Genomic DNA, 22,464 nt, shown 5'->3' with positions numbered 1-22,464 from the left:
ACAGCTCTCGAGCTGGTTCAGTCCCTCCCGGTAAACTTTGTTTACATCGTTGTGTTAAGTTATACACATATTCGCTATCTGTTACAATATTTAGAGGGATGGTAGGCCAAGTCGTTAAAGCAGTTAACACAGCATGTAATTCTAAAATTTGAACAGATCCTTGGCTTTTCCAAGCTCTGGTATGCCATTGATTGTCCAAAAACCAGGCTATAGCTGCCTGTTGAGTCGTTCCAGAGGCATCTGTAAACACAGTGAGGCCTTGGAGGGGTTTCTCTGAAATGGGTGTTTGTGGTTTGAAGGTTGATGATAATAGACTCTTAATGAGAGGGTCACCCCTAGCCGGGATAATTTGCCCCATAAAATCTGCTAAGGCCGCTTGTAAACACATATCAAACATTAGTAATTGTTCAAAACTACGGGGACTAACAGATGTTGAAATAAATTTAGGATCTCTTCCTGATAACTGCTGCGTTCGTCGTTGTCCTCGAGAGATTGCATCTGCCAATGCTACTAAAAATTGTGGTGCAGCTTGTTTGGGATAACTGGTATACAGCCATAACAAAGGACATACCCGTGAATCAATGAATTGATATATTAGACCATTTGCTCCTTCTCGTTGCATAGTTATATGCAATTCTAATGGGATTTCTGGGGTATAACGGTTGAGACTCTTGTGAGCTAGTTTAGTAGTTATCTGTTGTAACACAGCCTTTTGTGTGTCTGTCAATGTGCGAGGAGCTGCGACATCTGGGGTTCCTGCTAAATCTGCTAACAAGGGTTGTAACTCCTTGTATGTTATGGGAATGAATTGTCTTAACCACTGTAGGTTACCAACCAACACCTGTAGGTCGTGTAAGGTCGACACTTGGTGTTCAATTTGTAGTTTTTGAGGCTGGACTGCCTGTTTCTGAATGAGTGTTCCCAAATATGTCACTGGAACAGTTGTTTGTACTTTTTCAGGCGCTATTTCCAGACCATGTTCTTTAAGAGTTTGAACTAAGTGTTTTAAAGTTGTGTTAATGTCTCCCTCCCCGCATAGCAAAATATCATCCATATAATGATAGAGAACCCAATTTTGATGTGTATCCCGAAACCGACGCAACGCACGAGAAACAAACCACTGACACAGAGTTGGGGAATTTTTCATCCCCTGTGGTAACACCGTCCAATGGTAACATTGCACTGGTTCTTGATTGTTGATCGTCAGGATCGTCATCGCGAACTTGGGTTGATCGTCCGGATGGAGTGGAATAGAAAAGAAACAGTCTTTTATATCAATCACTACAACAGGCCAGTTTTGGGGTAACATGGATGGCCAAGGTAAACCTGGTTGTAAAGGTCCCATGTCCTCAAGAACGGCATTGACCACTCTGAGATCATGTAGAAGACGCCAGGCACCTGACTTCTTTTGGATGACAAACACAGGGCAATTCCACGGACTGGTGGTTGGGACTAAATGTCCCTTTTCTACTTCACGCTGTACTAATAGCTGTAGCTGAGACAATTTTTCTTGGGGAAGGGGCCACTGGTCAACCCATACCGGTTGTTGAGTTTTCCACTTCATGGCTAGGGCCGGTGGGCATTGGCCAGCGGCCCCTATAAAAAATGTGGATCTGTGTGCAACTGTGAGTCGGAAACTATGCGCAGCGACAAGCCTTGCATAGCGTCTCTCCCTAACAGGGGTAAAGGAAGTCCTTTTAAGATAAAAGGTTTGATAACAGTCGATTGGTTCTCTCCTTTTATTTGAATTTGAATTGGCAAAAGGCTTTTTTGGGTACCTCGACTTCCTCCAACCCCTGTTGCTGAGATGCTGGTCTCTTCCAGAGGCCATGACACTGGCCAAACTTCTTGTGGGATTACTGTAACATCGGCCCCAGAGTCTAAAAGGGCTCTAATTTGACATATGGTCTGTCCCCATCGCTCACACACTGGTTGCATTGTACATTCAATAGTAGGTCGCCTTGACATATCTAACACCAAATGGGCCATAGGGGTATCTTCAGGAATATACATTGGTATTTCAGTGAGGGGAACTATAGTGGCTTGTATAGCATCGTTTGTTTCAGTGCACATTCCCGGAATAATATCGACTCCCCATTTGTGAGCCCCATCACCCACTAAAATTCCACCCGTACTCTTTCCCGATCCACCTCTCTTCAATGTTACCGTTGTTGGTTGCTCTACCCACACTCCTGTGGTAGTCTTTAAAGCCCATCGGTGGTCATCTTCCAGGGCAGGGGCTCGTCCTTTTGCTGTCCAATCATTGGTGATTCTCGGCATTCTACGGGATATACTTGACAGGACGGATTGTTCTCCCGCAGCCCCGCCCGCCCCGTGCTGGGACCGCCCCTGTAGTTTCCCTGATGTTCCCCGGCCCGTGTCATGCGACATTGCTTTGCAAGATGCCCTAACTTCCCACAGCGGAAACAACTCCCTTTTTGGTCTGAATTTGGCGTCCTGCCCAGATTGGCTGTAGACACTGAAGGACACTGGCTTCTAACGTGACCGCTTCCCCCACAACCAAAGCAAGAAATGTTTCTCCTCAGGTTGTTATTTGTGCGACTGTGAAGTACAGCTGTAACTGCTGCAACCACAGGTGCCGCTGCGGTTTGAGCTTCTGCTTCTAACACTCGTTTAATCATATCTGCTACTGAAGCTTTTGCTGGCAATTGTGATAAAATTTGCCTTGTCTGGTCATTTGCTTGTGTACGAGCTAATTCTTTCGCAAGAACTGGCTTAACCTCGTCCGGTATGTCTGCTACCTCCACCGCCTTTTGCAAACGCTCTAAGAAATCCTGATATGGTTCATTAAGTCTCTGAATAACCTTTGTATACGGGACTCTTTTCTTTTCAAACTTACTAACCTTCATAAATGCATTTCTAGCACACTTTGAAGAAGCCGCTATCACCTGACCTCGCAAACCGGCCTGATTTTGAGGGGATGCATGATCTCCGGTCCCCGTTAACTGCGCCATAGAGACCCCTACTAAACAACCGCTTCTGCTTCCTCTTTAAACGCCTGCTCCCAGAGGCACATCAAAGGTGCCGTAAGTGCTGCACGCGCCAGCTGTCTCGAATCAAAGGGTAGTAACGGCTGAGCATAAATCACATCTAACAAAGCTTGCGTCCTTGGGCCTTGCAGTCCATCATCTCTACAGCTCGTTTGCCATTCCTTTACTAATTTGTAATCTAGTGGTTGCCATCTAGGTCCATCTTGAGTGATTAACAACGGACATGCTAATACTCCCCCTTCATCTGAAGGTTTGAAATCCACACCCTCTAGAACACAATTTTTTGCTATTAACTTCCCATCCGTGAACACCGGAGGCTGTGCTGCACGACCTACAACACTTTGAGCATGCTGTACTGTCTGTTCAATAGTCGCCGCTAAATTTTTAAATTTCATCAAAACCTCCGTTACCTCAGTGATCTGATTCTGTTTTGCATTCAGTGGACTCTCCTCATCCGAGTCCGGCAATGGAACTGCTTCTGCTTGCAATTTCTTTCTAATGCAACGTTCTTTTTCATCCGAATGTACCTCCATCATAGACACCGGGGGTGCACTAGGACCCGTGGTTGTACTACTCGCTGGCGGAACATACTTAGAGGGCTCCTCTGACCCATGTGAAAACAATCCTGGCGGGGGGAGAGGTGGATACCCAAAAAAAGAATCCTCTAATTGCCCACGAGAGACTGGAAACGCCAAGGCGTCCGGAGCATCCCCCGCTCCTTCCACTCTCTCTACTTGTTTTCCCAACATCTCCTCGCCTCCGACTCCTGTAGCATCTTTACTCTCTTTGTCAGCCTGTACCTCTAACAAATCAACCACCTCTCTACTCGCCTCTCCACGCAACACCGCTGTAGCCGCCATCCAAACCGCCTTTGCCTCTCTCCCCTTCCTCAATACGGTCAACACTGAACCAAGAGCTGCGAGCTTATCCGCAGCTCCTTTCTTCCCACTCAAACACTCCTCCACCAACTCCTCGCGCGCAGCCTGCAGCCGCGACGCATCAAATATCTCTCCCGGCTTTACTATGAAGCCCCGTTGTATCATCCACTGGATGAGACTCGTGACTGGAGCCGTATGCACTCCACAGTCCACCTCCCTGCCTACCGCCTTTAGTACCTTAATAATTATTCCGATGGATGCCATCGTCACCGGCAGGATCGCCCCGAGGGCCACCTTCCAATCGCCTGGCCAGGCAAAACACTTGCACACTCCACGTCCGCGTCTGTGTTGGGGTCACCACTTGCCGCACTTTCTCCACTGCGACAATCTAGGGAAAATGACGCATCGCCAGGGACTCGCCCTGGGGAGAAAACGGACCAACACAGATACTGTGGATCAAACGGTTTCTCCGTTTATTAACTGCGCAACACTCGCTTATATATGTTTCTAATATCTACTCACACATAAGCCATTTGTTGATTGGTTAACATGTGCCGTTCACGCACTTAAACAATAGTCTAATTGGATAAAGTCTTCTGATCATGCGAATAGTTCCTCCACCTGCATGCTGTCTTGCACCCTGTCTTTGGTCACGTTGCCCTCCTGTTATCAGTCATGTAGGCCCGACCTTGTTCTACTTTTGTGCTTACTTCAGCAAACTTATAACAAAGAACAGTAGTGTCTTGTGCTAGCAAACAGAGAATAACAGTTGTGCCTTACGCAGTTTCCCTCGTTCTCCCACAAGTTCTCCCACAAATTCTCCCACAGGTTAGGGTAGGCAAGAGATTGGGAGGGGACACAGTCAGGACAACTGAGACAGATTGACCAAAGGAATATTCCATGCCATATAACATCATGGTCAGCAATAATAAACTGGGGGTTTGGCCTTTCCAAAGTAACCATTGCTCAAAGACTGGCTGGGCATCAGTATGCTTGTGGGAAGTTTTGATGGTGTGCTCCCCCCCCACCCAACCTGACCTGCATTTCCCGTAATCCTGCTCAAGTGATAACCACCAGTGGCGGTCATAATGGATGCATCTGGTCATGTGGATTTGGGGGAGACAGATAACAACACAATACCCAAGGGCTAATTTGAACAATGCACCCACCTAACCACAGTGCTGGTCAATGTCCAACTCAAGCCAAATTTGGAAGAAACTAACACCTGTAGTTGCTATGCAAATATGACTATGAGTCAATTATCTTACTCCATAAGCAGTGGAGAGCCCAGGGCCCATTGAGCTCTCCTGCACGGCAGCGGGCTGCACGCCAGGATCTTCCCTTGAGTAGGGATGCCTCTCAAGGTTACTCCTCGAGGTCGAGAGATTCCTTGCTGCAACAGCTTCTCAGTAAGTGAATTGGGAATAAACATGCTGAAACTTTGAAGTTTTAGCTAAGCAATATAAAGGATTGATTGTGCACATATAATCCTTTAGGCATAAACCGTTGACCAAGTCTGGGACTAAGTCTCGATCCAGGCACACCTAAACTCCCCTCTGAGAAGGAGTTTAGAACACAAGGGGGTCCATTCTGAACCTCGTGACTCAATGGGAGGGTCTCCCTGACGGTGTTGTCTGACCCTGTTCTCTATGCAGTAAATAATCAAGTGTACCTTGTCATCGAATCTTGTTAAACCACTGTCACATTTACTATCAAACTTTGTTAAATCGCTGGTTTATATCAGTAAACATATTTCTGCTACTCTCTTGCGAGTGAAGTGCATCACTCCACAACAGAAGTGGTGATTGATTGCTTTTGCATCATTTGTTGTTTTTTTTTCCTCTTTCCTTCGCTTATTAAACTGTCTTTATCTCAACCCACGATTTTTCTTGGTTTTGCTTTTCCTATTCTCTCCTCGCAATCCCACTAAGGTGAGGATGAGCGAATGGCTGTGTGGGTGCTTAGCTGCTGGCCAGGGTCAACCCACCACAGTCCTTTTTGGCACCCAACGTGAGGCTCGAGGGGCTGTGGTAGGTACACCCACCCCGACAGGAAACATAACTTCTCCGGACAGGGAGGAGAGGGAAAAAAACCCCAAACCCTAGAGGCCACAGGTTGAAAATTGAACTGACCAATCAAACGTGCCAGGTACATGGAAGTGTTGACCTTTTGGCCAATGGGGATTAAAATGACCACAGATCAGATTCAACAAGGATATAAATGGGGCCCTGCCAGAGGACATTTTGAGTCAGTCCTCCTCGGAGCAGCGGGTCTGCAGTCGGGGACTCTCCCCTTGGGTCAGGACGCCACCCTAGGTAACTCCTCGAGGTTGAGAGCCCTTATCTTTTAGGTGAGTGATAGGCGCATTTTGAGTCATCATTTTTAAATCTTAAGAATTCTTAAATCAGCTGTGTAGTACTCATTCCCCTTACATTGAGCCTGTGGTTCACTAATGTTATCAAACTTCTAACTAACTTTTTTTACTGAAGAATAAATCTGACTTTTAACACCTGTTGAATTTGATTGTGTGAGCCTCTGTAACAGGGGCTTGAGATAATGACAAGTTTGATCAGATTATACTAGACTGAATTTATAGCTGTCATACCTGTTTAGCAGTTACTTGCTGTTGCTGGTCATGATGTTGACTTGTTTGGTCTCAATATTGATTTATTTGTTCCCTCACCTGCTCCGTTGCTTGCTCCCTTTCTTGCTGTACATCAAATTCCAGGGCTTCTTAATGGCTGCTTTCAGCTTTTGCTGTTTGCTGTATTGTTTATCATTTTGTTTTGCTTTGCCTGGGAGAGCTATGATGACAGCATTGGCCTTGAGCCTAATCTGGTATGTGGCCCCTGTATTGCTGCCATCTCGGTACTCTGGGAACCATCTCTTGGAGACAGTTAGCAATTGAACCTTTCTCTTCTTCTCCATAAGCCACTTTGTAGGGGAAATGAAGAATGGCACCTCCCTCTTCTTCTCCTCTGTGATAGATGTTTCCAGCCTTGCTGCAATGACCCTTCAGTTTCTTGAACATCCCCGTGTAACCAGAATGCCTGTATTGGTGTGCACCATCAATCTGATTTTGGCTTTTCATAAGGTTAATCAATTGGAATGGGGACGTCACACAAGAATGTGCCCTGAGGTAGCCGATTCTTGAGTGTCAAAGTGTGTTACTCATTTAAACATTGTTAAAGATCTAGCTTTAACCAAAAACAGCAGGGAAAATTTGAATTTTAACCAATCTGTCTCGCCAAGATGGTTTCTCAGTGCAGCAGGAATTTTCTTCCCACATGATCTGTGCTATCACTGCACTATAGCAAGATCTTTGTTTCTTTGTCACATACTCTTTTAACAAGCAACAAGATGGCTGTACTGTCACACTAGATACATTCCAGAGGGTACTGGCTCTGAAAACCAGCATGCTGTGCTATTCCCTAAATTTACTTTTATTCTGTGGCTTCAGAACAAAGTTTGACCTGAATTCTCTTTCCCTCTGACTGTCTTCTGTGAAGGAAAGAAAGAGACTCAGAAGTGGCAGTGGCATAGCTCAGTCTTACTACCTGAACAGGGCTTGTAAATGGTATGCAGTTGGTATTCTTTTTTCCTTCCTCATCTGCTCCATACAGATGACAAAAAGTCAAGTATCAGCTTCTCACACCATGGATCCTGGATCTTAGAAGGAATAGTCTTTAAACTGAACTAAACATTTTGTTATTTAAAAGAAAATTAACTTGTCTTTTGCCTGCCTATGCCAATAATCTGTAAATTTGTTTTCAGGTTTACCTTGTGTCCTGGTTTCAGCTGGGATAGAGTTAACTGTCTTCCTAGTAGCTGGTACAGTGCTGTGTTTTGAGTTCAGTATGTGAAGAATGTTGATAACACTGATGTTTTCAGTTGTTGCTCAGTAGTGTTTAGACTAATGTCAAGGATTTTTCAGCTTCTCATGCCCAGCCAGTGAGAAAGCTGGAGGGGCACAAGAAGTTGGCACAGGACACAGCCAGGGCACCTGACCCAAACTGGCCAACGGTGTATTCCATACCATGTGACGTCCCATCTAGTATAGGAACGGGGAAGTGGGGGCAGGGATTCGCTGCTCGGGGACTGGCGGGGTGTCGGTCGGTGGGTGGTGAGCAAGTGCACTGCGCATCATTTGTACATTCCAATCCTTTCATTATTGCTGTTGTCATTTTATTAGTGTTATCATTATCATTATTAGTTTCTTCTTTTTCTGTTCTATTAAACCGTTCTTATCTCAACCCACGGGTTTTGCTTCTTTTCCTGATTTTCTCCCCCATCCCACTGGGTGGGGGGGAGTGAGTGAGCGGCTGCGTGGTGTTTAGTTGCTGGCTGGGGTTAAACCACGACACCTTGTCACTGTCATTATCTAGGCTTTCTCTAAGACTATGCTTATTTGTTGGTCTCACAGGTAATTTTCACCTCCATTTAACATAGTCCCACTGATTAGGTAGTTGGCCCATAAGATATCTCTTGTCTGCTGTGAGATTAGGAGCTACAAAGCTGTTAGCATCACAGGTAAATGTAAAACCTAAATTTGCTCAAATCTAAACATTTATGAAGTACCTGGAGGACTACATGCCTGGGGTGAGTGGTCAGCAGACCTCTCTTAGGCTGTATAGAAAGAAGGGTTTTAGAGAAACAGAAAAGTTAACATCTCACGTTTCTGTTGGGAAACATTATTTGAAGAACATACAGGAGTATGTCCTACAAAATATGTCTGTTGGAAGTATGAGCTGCCCTTCAAGAACAGGAATGGTCATCCAGGATCCAAGCCAGCAATGCACATGGCCACCAATGCTTTGGATACTTGGCAAACATACACCTGGAAAGTGAATGACCTTACAGCCTAAAATGTCCTTTTGCAAAACTAGTCTCTGCTTTTGTAAGCTGCTTTTGTCCTGCACTCCAGCTCCCGTCCTTTGACCCTGTCTGCTGAAGTAACTGACTCAAATGTCTGTCTTCCAGTTGGTTTCATTATCTCCTTTCTCTGCATTCCCTTATAATCTTTTAGTTTCTGTCCTGGTTTCAGCTGGGATAGAGTTAATTGTCTTCCTAGTAGCTGGTATAGTGTTATGTCTTGCATTCAGTATGAGAAGAATGTTGATAACACACTGATGTTTTCAGTTGTTGCTAAGTAATATTTAGTCTAAAGTCAAGGATTTTTCAACTTCTCATGACCAGCCAGCAAGAAGGCTGGAGGGGCACAAGAAGCTGGGAGGGGACACAGCCAGGACAGCTGACCCAAAGTGGCCAACGGGGTATTCCATACCATGTGACGTCATGTCCAGTATATAAACTGGGGGGAGTGGGGCTGGGGGGGTGGATCGCTGCTTGGGAACTAACTGGGCATCAGTCGTCGAGTGGTGAGCAATTGCATTGTGCATCACTTGTTTTGTATATTCCAATCCTTTTATTATTATTAATGTCATTTTATTATTGTTATTATTATCATTATTAGTTTCTTCCTTTCTGTTCTATTAAACCGTTCTTATCTCAGCCCATGAGTTTTATTTCTTTTTGTGATTCTCTCCCCCATCCCACTGGTTGGGGGGAAGTGAGTGAGCAGCTGCATGTTGCTTAGTTGCTGGCTGCGGTTAAACCATGACAGTTTCCTAATAGTCTCCATTGGAGTAACTGAGTATTTTACAATCTTCAGTGTATTTATCCTCAGAAAATACATGCAAGTTTAGTCAGTTATATTGTTCTCCTTTTACAACTGAAAAATTACAGAAAATAAGTTACTGGTCCAAGTTCACAGAGGAGATCTGTGCTGCAGCTTAAGTTTCCCAGCTGGAAAGTGCCTTTTTTAGCACAGCAGCCTGTACCAGAACCTCCAGTGTCACCACACAGAAGAAGGTGGCTGGATCAACTCTACATGGTTAAGGCAGGCTCTGAGAAGCATCTTTGTGAGCCATCAAATTTGCATTTATTGATCTCTCTTGTGGGGAGAGGAACAAATGGTCAAAGGCAGATAGAAGATGCCTTACATACAAACATGAGTCTTCAGTGAAATTGTTGTTTTGAAATGAGGATTGGTGGTGAATTAGAGTGTGTTTTAAAAATTTGGGTAACCGAATAAGAAATTGGCTTCCCTTCAGAACTGTTCTTTTCTAATGTCCTTTTAAAAAGTTTTTGTCAATAAATAATTCATACTTAATGTCTTGAGGCTTCTTGTGCTGCACCAAAGCAGTAAAAACAGCAACAACAAAAACAGGTGTGGTACTGTTTTAAATACATTTACAAAGAAAAGCCACAAATGGATAATAGATTTTTTATCTCCTGATAACATGCATTTGTAATTGAAGCAACATAATTTTAAAAGCTTTGTGTAGCACAATAACATATCTCATGAGTGCTGTGAAGAACAAGACACAGCACAACAGCTTTAAAGAAATTGTGCCAGAAGAGGTAAGGCACTTTATTAATAAAAGATTAATTCAGTATTAGATGTGGATAAATATTCTATAAAGTAAAGCCATTAGAGCTAGCAAGAAATACTACTTAATTGTACAGTATGTAGACAGTTAGCAACCAGCTCAACTAACAATGTAACTGCTCCTGACCGGAATTTCAGCCAAAGTAGAATTTATTCCAAGAATTATAGAACAGAGGGCTAGTAAAGGAGTTCCAATTTAGAACCAAAATTTTACATAATTTAGAAGGCTGCATTCTAGAATAGTGTTTTAGGTTTCTACCAAAATTCTTTCAATATTTATACGGATGTAAGATTGGAGAGTTTTAGTATGACTTACAGACTAACATGATAATTGTGACATTGTAAGGTGTATAAAAGGCCTTTACAAATTTTTTTTAGCAATATCAGCAGCTGTAGGACATGCCTCCAAAATGTTTCTTTTGGGTGATGTTTTAAATACAGATGTCAGTTACTGAAATAAATTGACTACAATATGTATCTCTGTATCTTTATAGACTATATACTTCTATATTCTTAAAAAAAAAAAAAGTATTACTGCCTGAAGTCATAAATGCTTTAGAGGTTTATATGTTTCTGTCATAACCCCATTTACTCCTGGAAAAAAGGAGGGGGGGTTGACACAGTTTTTGAAAATACAACTACTTCTTGTAAAATGAAACTTTATTCTAAAATGTGTCCAAAATTGCAAGACACAAGCACCATTAAACAGATAAATAATCATATATTTATGTACAGAGAGCATTGAAACACAAAACAATTATTAATATAATTCTTATACCATTTTAATGAATATCCATCAATAAAACTTTACAATTTAAAGACTTTTCAGTTGCAAAACAGTTGTAAAATCATATGTATAAATTATGTTTACTACAATTCTAACAAAGGCAAAGTAAAATACAAAAAGAATCAATACTCCAAATTCAAATACAAAACCCAAAGTAATGCTGCACAGATACCTATGTACACTGGATGAATTCATGCAGCTAGGCAGTGCAACTCTTTAACTTATCATAAAATGGAAACACCATGTTGGCAAACAGAAGAAAATGTATTTTTGTAATAATTCATAGTGCATTTTGAAGTTAGACTTTATAAAATTATTGTTGTGTGATATACTTCTAAAATGCCCCATAAGATCTGAGATGCCCCAACTCCTCTGCTGCAAAATAAAATAGAAACAAGAAAAGCTAAAAAAGCCACTGTAGTACAGAGTCTGATATACTGGTACCATCTTGATTTTTTTATTCTTGGTATCAGACTTGTTTGCAAGTGTCCATGTCCATAGGGACATACATTACTCTCTGCTATCAAAAGTAAATCTTTTACGCTCCAATGCTATCTCTATAAACTGAATCTCACATGATTCTTAGACTGCACTGTTTTACAGAGACACAGCTGAGCTTTGAAAAAAGAACTCTTAAATCCCTATGAATTAGACAAAGTAAAGTAAAATGGTAGATAGAGAGATCTATTCCTGAAGCTCCTATCCCTAATTGCTTTGATTACATAAACACAGAACACTATAAAAGGCTTTTATGGCTTGGATGAAATTTCTGCTAATTTGTTGGGCAAGCACGAAGCCCATGTTTCTCCACAGAGCTTGCCTTTCACAGTGTAGAAGGCTAAAGACTATTTTGGTTGGTGAAAGGAAGCCAAGTCTCAGGTAACTACATAGAAAAATATTTCAGTGGTGAAAATATTTCAGAAATAATGAAACAAAATCTAAAAAGAACCTCTTGAAAACTGATATCTTGTGTAGCTGTGATACTAAAACATGGCTGTTCACCTTTCAGTTTTGCATTGGTTGGTATATCATAATTGAACATGTAGATACAACTGAGATTCATACCTCATCAAATATTACTCATTAAGTGTCAAAATTAGATAAGATACAATTACACAGTGACAGTTTTATCTTAAAATCTTGAGTGATAAGCCCACTCAGTGTTTTCACTAGGAAGTCACTGCTAAATTGCTACATTTCTTTGATTTTTGAAAAGGTATTAGTTTACAGCAGCCTGTAAACTAATACAGAGTTGCTCCCTGATCCTTTGCACTTCCAAAACTCCCTTTCAGGCCAGCAATAACTTTTAAGTTAATGGGAGTTTTGAGCAAACAAGGGATGCAGAACACCTGAATTGGGTGAACAGCATAGCAATTTATTTATACAGCAGCATTTCTAAATTTTTGTTATGCAATCACATAGAAAGAAGCTAAAAGACAGCATGCACTGCAATGACATGACATTGTGATTGTATCTGGTGGCAAATACTATAGCATTTTCATCTGGGAAAATATAAACATTAGCCCCAGAAGACTCAAATATCCAGTATTAATGAAGCCATCAGCTACTAGGTAGTAAAGAATACCCCAAAAGAGGGAAGAAATTTGTATGCTCATAGCTTAGATACTGAAGCTGAAGAGAATTACAAAAGCACAACACAAGCCTATATTTCTTGTAAATTATATGTATATTCACATACTTTTGCTCAAACCACCTCAAAATGCTGAATGATAAAATAATAACTGAAAATATAAATGTTAATTGTAAGTTAAGCACTAAAAACTCACAAAAGAAAATTATACCTACTTTTTGTGATGAATATGGTACCTTTGGAAGCAGCTGCCTTGTCTCAAGACCAGAATGTGGACACTTCATGAAGGTGAAAAGGTACAAGTTACAACATTCATATTTTTCAACCTCAGCTGTTCCTCAGCTTGCAACAAGAACTGGTACAATCATTGTTATGATTTGGTACCAACAGTTAATGAAGAAGGATAGCAGGTCAACTAGAATAAGGTAGATGTATGGTGCAAGCCTGAGGTGGAACTGGCTATAAATGGGCTTTGATAATCCAGACAGTAATGCTGTCTACAAAGAACTGGTCTATCTAAAACTAGTCACTTTCCTCATCTCCAAAGCAGGATGTGAAATCAGATATATATATATTTACAAGAAGCTTACAAAACCCATAAACTACCATTACTGCCTTGATTCTCACAATCCTAAGTTATGAGCTTCTAGATTTATTCTTTAAAGGTCTTAGGAAAGGTATATTTACCCACCCCTAGAAAGAATATACATTAATATATTTAATTTAAAAGAAGCATATGCTATTGCTGGTGTCGATTCATCTATGCAATGGTTTCTTCATGTATTGCTTTAAGTGAATGAATCTGTGCAGTCAAAGACTGCTCATTTAACAAATAAAGGTCAGAATTTCTAGGCAGGGGTAAACCCTCCAGAAATGTTCAAACAAGTCAATTGAATATGTACCTGTTTATAAAAAAAAAGGAAGTAAAGGAGGAGAGAACAGCAAACTATGGGGGTAGAAATTTCATGTTTGAGATTGAAGGATTCAGAAAATTATCTGGAAGTCACACAGATTCAAATTCTTAATAATTGCATTATTCTTGCCCATTTGAGCCCATATGAGGTTCAAATAAATAGACTTTTGTATACAGGAATATGAGGCTAAACATAAACCCTTGAATTCATTTCACCTAATTTTAGGCCCTTAAAAGCGTTCAGGATTCATCAATGGAGGGGGCAATTGATGCCATAACACAATCTTCTGGAGACATCTCTTTTTCTGTCCCTCCAGTGACTTACTGAGGTAACCTAGGCAGCTAATTTTTAGACAGCTAAAGTTAGGGTGAATCAAGACACAGTGTGGACTACAAACAAATACGGTCTAGTGGTATAATATTACCATTACAAAACAGCCTGTAATAGCATTAAAGTCTGAGGCTCCAACCCAGATATGCTTTGTGGTTAGTGACCCATGTGATCCATGTCTTTGCAACTCCCCAATCTTGCCAGGAACATTTTAAAGATAAATGAATGAAGCTTGATTTTATGACCTTGTTTCCCTTGTTTGGTCCTTAGACAAGGAGGTTTCTTTGAACACCAGAGATTCCCAAGAGTTGTGCTATACTAGACTTCAGAAGCACTTTCTGCAGGGATGCTCTCTGAATATACAAATGCAACATCAGAGTTGTATTTTAGTACAACAGAACTAGCATCACCAAACCTCTCAGCGCTTTAACAGCTGTGGAAAATAGCTGTATATTTCAAAAAGAATGCTTCGAAAAGGGAAGCCTTCAGTGGGAGGTCTGTTTTCTGACACAGTCAAAGGGCTTCAAATAAAGATGGTACAATTCCTTCCAGGGATTGCAGCTGGCATAGTGTCAATAAGTCATTTGGAATATGATTGTTGTCAAGCAGCTTGTTGGATCTCTCATCAACAGACTGCTGCCCTTCTGAAATGATTTAAGAGGCTGTTTTTAAAATTTACAAACATGGTCTGGAGAAGTTTGCAGTTGGAATGATTACTCATCCTAACACAGGACACACGTTGGCATATTTATGAGGTTGTGGGAATTTTGTATTGCCATGCTTTTGAGCTCTTTTGGTATGGCATGGATTGGCTCTTGGCTGTAGCTGTCAATAATGAATCATAGAATCATAGAATCATTTCGGTTGAAAAAGACCTTCAAGATCATCAAGTCCAACCATTAACCATGCCCCCTAAACCATGCCCTGGAGTACCCTGTCCACTCGCTTTTTGAATACCTCCAGGGATGGTGACTCAACCACTTCCCTGGGCAGCCCATTCCAATGTTTGACAAGCACTCACTGAGGACAGGTAACAACTGTTCTGAAATAGACAGAGTTGGTGAGACTCCCTCAATATTATCAATATTATTGCTTAAGGTCAGAGGCAGCATCGAGATTTCTATATATTTTTATACATTAATTTTTATATTGACAAATTTAATTCCTGCTGATTTGGAATATTACTGAGGTTTTCTTTACTTTTAAAGACTGGATTTCTACATTAGTTTCACTTATGATAGTGAAAGTAATTCTTTGTCTAAAATACACCTACCTAATCATTTAAATATGACCTGCAAATACTTCTCTTTAATTGGGATTATGCCCTGTTGTTCTCCATAAAGGGCTCAAGTAATGTCAGAACATTTTTTTGACCTTAGCAATACAAGGAATTTATCTACAGTTTGTCTTGAAGGTGTGAGGAATATTTATTGTAAGTACCCAAAGTTTTATGTGAAAGGGTGAAGGTGCAAAGTCACTAACAAAGACTGTCTTTATTCAAAAGGTTAACCTAGTAATTTAAACTATCAACAAAAACAAATAAAACACAGAACTTCAAATGATCCAAGTAAGAATCCCTTTCAACTTTTGCAGGTTGTGATGTCAGCTTTTTCACTCTTTTCCAGTCATCATGAAGTCTTTCAGTCTAGATGAGATTTGAATTTCTGATGTTAGAAACAAGCAAAGAACTTGTATATATTTTCAGGTCTTTGTTGTATATCATAAAATAACAGTATAAATGAATTCATAATTGGAGTTCTTTTCTTTCTAAGTAAACAAACAGATAAATAATGAAATTCTCCTTAAGACTGCCTCACATAAAGTCTGTGGTAGCTGGAGACAATATGGAGAAATTACTTCCTTACCTCCTGCATACCCCAGAGCTGAATTTCTGTTCTGGCACCAACATAGAAGTGCAAAAAAGAGATGACAGAGGAAAAGCTAGTATATCTATGCTTACTTAGTGCAAGGAAGCCTGTACGTTGGAAAATTTCTCTGAGACAGTCTGCTGAAGTTCTGTAGCTTGCCTTGGGAAGGGGACAGTAGGAAGAAAGACTTTCCTTGTTGTGTAGTTCCCTGCACAGCCTGATTACTCAGGCTTTACATAGTCAGCTGCAGCTTGAAAGCATGCACTGCACACATTGCACTGAGTCATGAAATGTGCTGAACTGCAGCTGCCTATCGTCTGCTAAAATCTAACCCCAAGCTCTCAAAAAGGATATGAACTGGGTTGAATTTTCTTATGTTACATTTGATTTAATATTCCTGTAAACGGCTTATATATTTGCTGTTTGAAATAAATTATGAAACCACTAAGTGTGCTTAACAAGGCTTTACCTATATGTGAACAGCAAGTTTTGAGGACAGAACAAGTACTATTGTAGTATATAATACAATCAAGCCACCTCTTGCTTCAAAACAAGAATTTACAGTATTTACAGCAATGGTGACAATGTTTCTTACACATAACTTACAAGAATTTACAAAATATGCATGGATGACTGAGGTTATAATGCCAGCAGTAAAGTAAATCTCTACATAGAATATCTTGTGCAATGTGAACAAAGTTGACAATAGTTTACCAATGCTTTAAGTAATTCAGATAAATATGATAACCCACCAGCTATCAAAACTTCTTTCTTTCCCCACCAGAAATGAGTGTTTGCCAAATGCATGTATGGCAATCCATAAAAAGTTATTTTGTTTTTGTGGCTTTAGACAAATATGCACAAAACAGATGCACTGCAATATTTTTGCGAGGGGATACTTGCCACAAAAAAGCCCTCAAATTTGGTCTTTAAACATATACAGAATATTGATTTACACTTCTCAAATAGCCACTACAAGGCTAAGAAAGCTTCTTGTAAGGATTCTTTTCGTCTTGAAAAAAAAAATGTTACTTGATTCTCAAATAATAGAATGCTCCAGCTTCCTCTTTGCTCATGCCACTGTTCAAGTCTGTATTTCAGGCCTTGTTTAGGATTTTGTATTACTCTTCCTTAACAAACAGTATAAATTGTAAATCAAATCAAAACTAGGAGTTAATTAGAAAAATGAGAATACATCTGGGAACAGGTTACAACCACTTTTGAATGTCATGTTTCTAGACAACAATTTAACAAACTGCTTTTTCTTTTCGCTAAACTTTTCAACATTCTATGTGTTCTTGTTAGAGATGGACTTTGACATCTGCTGAAAGGGTACTTGTACTTTGATCATCTGTAACAAAAGGTGTGGTCTGTGGATATTGCAGCCCCTTGTCCATAACCTTCTGTCTAGATCAAGAATCCTAACCCTCATGCAGTCTCTCGGCTGGGATGTACAGACTCTGCAGGCTGCACCTCCACATTAAAAAATAGAGGAGCTACTGAATCGTAGCTCTCAGTTTTGTTGCTGTCTGCTGCTAACAAGCTTATATTTGATAACATACTTTTCAAATTCTCCTGGTAAATTATATCTTTAGTAAATTTCTAATTCAATTAAATATGCTTTATGTGGATTTTATTTTCTTCCATTCTACGTGGCAAATATCAGCTTTTGTTTCAAGTCATTTTATGTTATTGTTAGAAATCGTCTTGACTAATGCATAAGCCTGTGTGATGCTAACTTTCCTAATATCTAACACTGAGGGCTCTCAGGATATTGCACCGTCAGTCCTTATTTGCTGTTATGCACAAAGTCTCTAATGAAATAAACTATCTGTAGTAGGACTCTATTTACAGATCTGAAGAACTTTCCATATGTTTGGCATGGTATAATTAATGGGAAAATCCAAATGAGAGAGAAGAAAACATGAAGATTAAACAACAGAAATAAAGCCTGCAAATATTCGGTTCATGCAGTTGATAATTTGGCTCCTCACTGATTGGAACAGGATTCCATAGAAATAATTCTTCATATCAAAAGTGATTACTGATGATTTCACTCTATAGGGACAAACATAGTTTTGGTCATGGTTATTGTTATAATTCTTTCCTGTTCTGAGGAACTGTAAATATCTCTGTAACACACCAAATGTTTAAATTGTATGGTCTATTTTTGAGTTGTGGTAGGTTGACCCTGGCTAGCAGCTAAGCACCCACACAGCCCCTTGCTGACTCTCCCCCAACCTGCCAGCAGGATGGGGGAGAGAATAGGAAGAACAAAAGGGAGAAAACTCATGGGTTGAGATAAAGACAGTTTAATAAGTGAAGGAAAGAGGAAAAAAAGAAGTGATGTAAAGGCAATCACTTACCACCTCCCACAAGCAGACCGATGCTCAGCCAGTCTCTGAGCAACAGCCACCTTGGAAGACAAAAAAACCCAACCCTTCCTTCTTCCTCTACCCTCATTTTTTATTGCTGAGCATGACATTACATGGCATGGAATATCCCTTTGGCCAATTCATATCAGCTATCCTGGCTGTGTCCCCTCCCAACTTCTTTGCCCACTCCCAGACTACGCACTGGGGGGCAGAGTGGGAAGAAGAAGAGAAAGCCTTGATGCTGTGCAAGTACCGTTCAGCAACAGCCAAAACATTGGTGTGTTATCAACACTGTTTTAGCCACAAATCCAAACCAGCACCATACGGGCTGCTATGAAGAAAGTTAAATCAATCCCAGCCAGACCCAGTACACTAGTACACCAGGGTATTGAGAAAATGTGCAGCCTTTCAAAAAACACATTTTCAGATGATTCCCTATGAAAACTAGTGCTAAACTACCAGAATTTTCTGTTAGAAAAATTAAGCCTCGTTTTGTCATTGTAAAACCTTATGGGAGCCCCTAGACCTAATTGCAATACTGTAGAGGTTCTTAAGAGAATAGTGAGGTAGTGTAAGAATACCTTGTTACTGAATGAACAGTTGGGTACACTTTGCAGATATATTATCCAGTGCTTAATTACCAGACTCTGAACAAGCCTGCTTGACCATTCAATTACTTTTCTGAGAGATACAAACACAGAAACTTACACAGCTGAGGGGCACACTGAATCATCCATTAAATACAATGAAAAAACAGAGTACACAAATGAAACTTGACTTTTTGTGAATTGAGCTCTTATAAAGTCATACATATCAGATGTTAGGAAATCCAATTTTGGGGATGTGGAAGGAGCTTTCAACATAAAGTCCACTTTTATTATTCATAGAAGATATGTAGTAAATCTTGTTTTGATCTGATTTCCCAAAGCCCATGTCTTTCAGCAAGTATTTATGATGCTGAATTCAAGTGGAAAAAAGGTAATTTGTTTTCTTAATTTCTTATGCATATAGAAATTAAATAGTGGCTAGAAGTGACCATTTCAAATTATAAATGAAAACTGTATTTTTATTAAACGTGAAAACATGTTCAAGAAAACCTTTATACACTTTTATGGCAGGTTTTCCCATTACATGAGAGGCTTCCTTACATATTTCAAGCTTAAATGAAGAAGAATGACCAAACAGAAGTTTAGACTAAAATTGCAAATGTTAGCTATATTGAGGGAAACTATGACTATACAATTTAAAACAATATGAAAGGACAAGTTCACAGAAATAGTTCATGTAGTAGTGAACAATGCTCTAATAAAATAAGAACGAGAAGAAAGCCAAATCTGTTCCACATATCAATACTTTCAATACATAATCATACTCCTGCATTGGCAAAATCTTAAAAATAAAATAAAATAAAATATCTGTTCAGGGAAGACTTAACTTGAGCTTCTAGACTGTCCATGCTCAAACATGGTTTAAGCCTATTAGCAGTCCCACTGTTCTGAAAGTACATACTTGTATTCTTAAAATATGTTTACAATTAAGCATGTATAAGCTTTATTTCAAACGAATGTGAATGTGTTTGCAGGATCAGAGTTTTAATGTGCTGAGTAGATCATCCATTTATGTGCTCTAAATTTGTTACCATAATGTAATATTTCCAATGTCACAGCACTAGCAGACAACTTACATGCATGCACTCAAAGCAATATTTTAGATAAGGACTTTTTGCCTCTTTTTCAGGTTGAAACATAATTTTGTTAATTTTTACACACCTTTTGCATTTTGCTCTATACTGTATACATCTACCAAATAATGTCACACCTCAAACTATATATTTTGTTCAGTTCAGGGTGAAATCCTGCAAAAAAATGACCTTATGCTAGTAGTTTCATCAAAGTTTCAGTAGACAACTGGAATGAACAGCAGCTTATAGGATTAAGCCAATAACGTCTGGAAAGTAGAGGAAGCTGCACACACTAAAAGTTTAAATCTAACTCATATATACTTGAGCGTACTGATTTTTTATAGTTGTTTCATACCATTAAATCCTGAATTAGGTCCTTAGTGTGATTAGTTTGAAGAGAAATGAGCTGTCACTGTGGTAAGAGTTTTTTGGTTTTTTTATTTGAAAGACATGCTTCCTTCCTTAGGGCCCAACCCATCCTTAGGGCCCAACCAAACCCATGCCTATTTGGAATGGGAACTGTGGTTATACCATCACTTACAGTGAATTAAAGAAAAATAAATTTACCTATACAGATCTTTTTTCATCACTAAAGTCTATTTTATGATATTCTTCAAATGCAAACGTGTAGGGTCATATCTTGAAGAATTTAGCCCATATTTAGCAACAACAACATCTAGAGATATCTAGGAACAGGAGATAATACTTAAAAATAATTAACTGATCTGAGAAATAGAAATCAGTGCAACATTTATCAGCTGAAAATTCATTTTAACTAGTAAAGGGGAAAAAAAGAGAATAAAATGTACAGTGCTAAATATTGTAACAGCTGGTCCCTCATTAAATTACCAATCTAATTCCAAATCTTCTTCACATACAGTATTTCATTTGCTAGCTACAGAACAGGGGAAAATTCAAATGATTTTTAGCCAGATCAAGAAGCTATCCTTCTGATGCAGAGATTTTAAATTGCTATCCATAAAGAAACAAGCTTCTATTCGCTTCTTCCTAATTTGAAGTATTTAAAATAAATAATTAGTCTACATATTTCCCATTGTGTTTTAAAGGGAAAGCGATGGCTGGGTGTCTTCAGAGAACTGGTCATGGGATATGGAGAACAGGCTGCTAAGTCTGAAAGATGTTGCAGTATTTGATTACATAACACATTGGTGGCCTAGTCTCCAGTCAGAAGGCTTCCAAATAAAAATTGGCAAATGTGGCCATAAGCAGACTGCATGACAACTTACTGATCTGGGAACTGACCCGTTCTGTCACTTTGAAAAGCCAGTCACTCCTAGTCAAGGTTGCGGCACATTCCACTGGGCAGTGTAAGGTGTCAAAGACTAGACTCGAGGTTATTGCCGTGTTTTTCACATGCACCAAATTCAGTCTGCGATAAAGGGGGGAGAACAATGAGTTCAATTGCAGTTCTTCCTCATACTCAGGCTATTAATAAAATAATATAACCTATACATACAAATATCTATGTATTTTTTAAATGCACGTCGGGCCACATGTTTTACTTGTGATTCATACAGCTGCTTCTTTGCCCTGTTCTTGTCTATACAAAACTTACATATGGAAATAAAATCTCAGTATCAATACTCCTTTTTGTGGGTTTATGCAGTAAGTAAAATACTGGATTCATTGTAGCAAATCACAACTTCAGCCGATTTCTACAAGGCCAGAATTTTTGCCAGAGTTCTTACAGTAAGAGAGAGCCATTATTATGCTATTTCTGCTATTCTAATATTTCATCACTTCTGTTTTAAAAAGCCTTATTTTAAACTTGCATGAAAGATCCATTTAGAGAATCATGATCTATTTATTTCTACACTAAAGAGAGAAATCTATTTAAAAACCCAGTGTGGAAAAATTATCCTGTACCACTTAAATTAATATTCCTCACAGAGCTGGATAAATTCTGACATTATCAATAATGTTGTTGCATAAAGACAGAAATAAACAGCAGTTAAATTACATGTTGATATTTAGTGCATTAGAAATGTAAGCAAAAATATCACTGCTTAGAAATAATCTTTCTTTCCATATTAATACTCCTATATACAATGAAAATCCTACAGGATTTATAAGCAAAAGAAAGAGAACAAATGAACAAACAAAAAGCTCTATGCAAATTAAAAATCCAAAGGGTTTGCTCATAGTAAGTGGAATATTTAGCACATAAAATTGTTTTCTATGGTTCAGCTGCAGAACCTATGTATAGTTATAATCACCTGATCTTACCAATGTACATGTAAATAACGTTACTCATGTATGTAAGCATAGGTTCATTCCCTACAAAAAGCAAGGTAATTAGGCTTACTTACATCTGATAAAAATTCTAATAATAAGATATGCACTGAATATTCAAGCAGATGTCCCGAAACTAAAATTTTGCAAGCTTACACATATTTTATCCCACCAGTCTATGGGGCTACCTAGGTATGAAAAGTGCTGGGCATACTTAGCAACTTGCTATATCAGGGCATAGAATGTTAGCCTACAAGAAGCAGGGCTCAGTCCTGTTCTTTTTGAAGCCATCAGCATATATACTAAGATGAATGCTGTAAGATCA

The sequence above is a fragment of the Harpia harpyja genome, chromosome W, assembly GCF_026419915.1.
Source record: "Harpia harpyja isolate bHarHar1 chromosome W, bHarHar1 primary haplotype, whole genome shotgun sequence".
Lineage (NCBI taxonomy): Eukaryota > Metazoa > Chordata > Aves > Accipitriformes > Accipitridae > Harpia > Harpia harpyja.
This window is presented reverse-complemented; position numbering follows the sequence as displayed.